Raw genomic sequence first — 3846 nt, forward strand, 5'->3', positions numbered from 1 at the left:
CACCTGGCTCCGACCCACGCAGGCGCCCAGCGAGGCCACCGCCCACAGCCCGCCTACGCCCCGCCCTCTTTCTCCGGCTGATTTTGGTCTGGGAAGGCGGGGTGGGCAGGAAGAGCTGGATTTAAGGTCTGCCGAGCTAGGAAAAGTCGCGGTTCTGCGTCCAGCGCTGCATTACACACTGCAAGCGGCAGCCCTCCCTTCCGGGGGCCCTCCATAGGTTCAGTGAACAAACGCGGAGTCCCTAGCACATGAAAGACACTGCAAAAACAAGACTGACGCCTGGAACCCATCTTCCTGTGCCCCACACTCCCTCTGGTGTGGGTGCAAACTTATAAACAAATGCTGTGAGGAATCTGCATTCATGTCCTACTTACAGTGTAAACAACTGTTTAAAAATCACTTGAGGCCAACTGGAGTAAATTTAATAAGCTTTATGGAAAAGTTAACAAAAACACTACTGTAATTCCAACTGGAAATGCATCCAGAAGACTGATTTTGGCAGAAAGGAGTAGAACTTGCTTGAGGGAGTGCAATCTATATTAGATTGTTTTGTGTTTTTTGGTGTTGGCTAAAAAATTAGTCACAACCTGAAAGTAGAGAGTTATTTTATTTCGTGGGAATGTTAACGACTCTGAGCCTGGAAGACTGAGCCTGGGAAATAGTGTCTCAGTAACCCTGAGAAAACTGTTCTGAGGAGGCAGGAAAGGGAGTCAGGCTATATACACGTTTGTAACAAAGCGGGCAGGCAGTCTGAACATCAAAGATTATTGTTAAGTAGTAAGGAAAGCCAGATGTCAAGCTAAGAAATTTAGTGTTCTATGTACGGGAAGATGCAAGCCTCTGGGCTCACTGAACTCATTCCTTTTACATGTACCTTCAGTACTTTGGGCACCTCATGCGAAGAGTTAACTCATTGGAAAAGACTCTGATGCTGGGAGGGATTGGGGGCAAGAGGAGAAGGGGACGACAGAGGATGAGATGGCTGGATGGCATCACTGACTCGATGGACGTGAGTCTGAGTGAACTCCGGGAGTTGGTGATGGACAGGGAGGCCTGGCGTGCTGCGATTCATAGGGTCGCAAAGAGTCGGACACGACTGAGCGACTGATCTCTCTCTCTCTCTCTCTCTCTCTCTCTCTCTCTCTCTCTCAGCTATCTGGGGGGCTTTCCAGGTGGCGCTAGTGGTAAAGAAATCGCCTACAGGTGCTGGAGACATAAGAGATGCAATTTGATCCCTGGGTTGGGAAGATCCCCTGGAGGAGGGCATGGCAACCCACTCCAGTATTCTTGCCTGGAGAATCCCATGGACAGACGAGCCTGGCAGGCTGCAGTCCATAGGATCACAAAGAGTCAGACACGACTAAAGCCTTTCAGCCGCCACCGCCAACTATATGGGGCCAAATCCTGTTTCTAGATTGTTTACCTTCTTAATTTCTTGTTCACCCTAAGGGGTGGCAGATGTAGCAGATGGCTTCTTCTTGCATTCCCCCACCCCCAGCTCCTCAGCAATCTGTGTGGGGTGGGGGAGAGGGCGTGGGGTGTTGGTGGCATCTGCTGGTTTGCAGGCATTGTGTTCCATTTTGGGAGCCTTCATTCACATTTGGAGGCCTGAAATCACTGATGGCTGTGACATTTCTTGCTCACCATATGGCAGAAAATATTTCATTTCACCTTGGTTTGTTGTACTGAAACCAGACTCCAGTGCTAATGATTCTATGTTAGAGAATCCATGTTACCTTCAGATGGTGCATAGACAGGACATGGTCTCACATCTCAAACTGCTTGCTGGGAAATGTCTGGAAAACTAATTTCAAGTGTAAAAAGGCTTAGAAAAAAGAAATCCACAGGGAGAGTACCAGGAGTACCCACTAGAGAATATTCCTATACCCTCTTTCTCCACCATGAACACACACACACAGGAGAACATTCATGAAAGAGTAGGAATGCTGTGTCTGAATGGAGAGAATTTAGATGTTACCAAGAACTTGACCTTTAGAAAGTATTGTAAATCAACTAAGCAAAGGGATTTGCACAGGACCCTATGCAAATCAGTCAAATAGCTGTAATTACATGTTTATGTGATTTCATCTTTATGGATAGGCTGTGCTTTATAATTTTAGTTTACACCTGAGATCTTGAACAACAAATGCTACTGCTCTTGCCTGGATGCTCTTTACCCTCGTTTCACTCAAGTAAATTCCTACACGTCTTTCAAGACTCTTCAAATATAAGGACACAGTGAGAAGTCCATCCATAGTGGAGTTAGGAAGAAATGGGTGTTAAACGTCTTACCGTCACTTACTAGCTGTGTAACATTGAGCAATTTACTTAACCTTTCTCATGCATAAAATGGACACAAATGACCACCTCTGCAAGTGATTGTGGGCAGTAAACATGGCAGTTTATAGAAAGTCTGGAACATGGCAGGCATTCAGTTAGCAACTCATGGGAGCCAGCATTACTCTGCCTCATCCTATAAGCCTGCTCTAGGCCATACTAACATGGCAGTTGCTCTTTCCTCTGTGTTCCCGGAGCCCCTTAAGCATACTGTAAATACTTACCTTTATTACACGCCTGTCTCCTCTACATTGGGAGACCCTCACAGTGCCACTCATCTCTTTATTCCCTGAACCCAGAGAAGACCCACAAAACAGGTGCTCAGTAAATTCACATTTAGTGAGTGAATGAATGAATGAGAAACTTGCCTCTGTCTTTTGCAATTCAGTGAATTTAACAGCCAGATTGGCAGATATGGTGACATTTAAATGGCCATGCTATGTAACTCAGCAGAGAAAGCCTATTTTTGTTAGCAAAGTGAGACCCACTGGTCTGCCCTCCACCTCCACCTCCACTCTGCATTCATGAGAGTCAGTGAGATTTTGATAAGAAAGACCATACTTGTAATCTCACCTCATGCCTAAAATTAGTATTTCTCTTTCGACTGGGTAGGGATAGACTGCTCTTAGCCCAGGCTGGCAAGGGAGCCTGAAAACCACAAATACACGCACACATGCATTAAAGAACACAGGACACTGTGGTTATTTGGGATCTCACTCTCAACACTGTGACACCCCGTTCTCGTGGTTAACACTGCTCAGGTCCCAGGGAGCTGCTTATCCATGTTTTCTAGCCAGTGTCCTTGAAACAGAAGGCAACATCTGTGAAGTTCCTAGGTTGTGCCACTACCTGTGCAGACAGAGACTGCTTCGCCAGTGAATACAAACAATGGAAGAGCTTAGGCAACGGAAGAAAGCTAAGTCCACTTGTCAGATCCCTCCACTAAGATTCCTTGAATGCAATAGATTCTTGTATAAGAACATACCATCTCCCAGCACTACGAAATAACCATTTTCTTGTTTTTCTGCATGCTCTAATTTAAGATCCCAGAGGTACCCATAAATTAATTCAGTATTTGCAGCAGTTCACATGGAGGCTGGCAAGTATTTTGCAAAATTAAACAATTCATATTACTCTTTAATATGAATACACATAAAGTATGTGAAACATGACTCTAACTTGATATTGAACACTTGAATCATAAATAACTTTATTTAATAAAACTTCATTACGTTTTCAAAATGTCAAGTAAAAAGTTTCAACTTTATTTAAATACTTGATATTCAATTCTTAATGTTTATTAATCATAAATTATATTTCTTCCCTTTAACTTTTGATTTTGAACATTTTAGAAAAATTACTCTTGAAAACATAAAAAAGTGACAATTTTATTTGAAAATTGAATTTATGTTGTTATAATATATTCCAATGGCTTTTAAAATAGTATTTAGACATATGGACTTCCATTTGTACAGTTTCTCAGGCCCTGAAAATCTTAGGGGAACACTT

This window comes from Bos indicus x Bos taurus, chromosome 3 (assembly GCF_003369695.1).
Source record: "Bos indicus x Bos taurus breed Angus x Brahman F1 hybrid chromosome 3, Bos_hybrid_MaternalHap_v2.0, whole genome shotgun sequence".
Classification (NCBI taxonomy): Eukaryota; Metazoa; Chordata; class Mammalia; order Artiodactyla; family Bovidae; genus Bos; species Bos indicus x Bos taurus.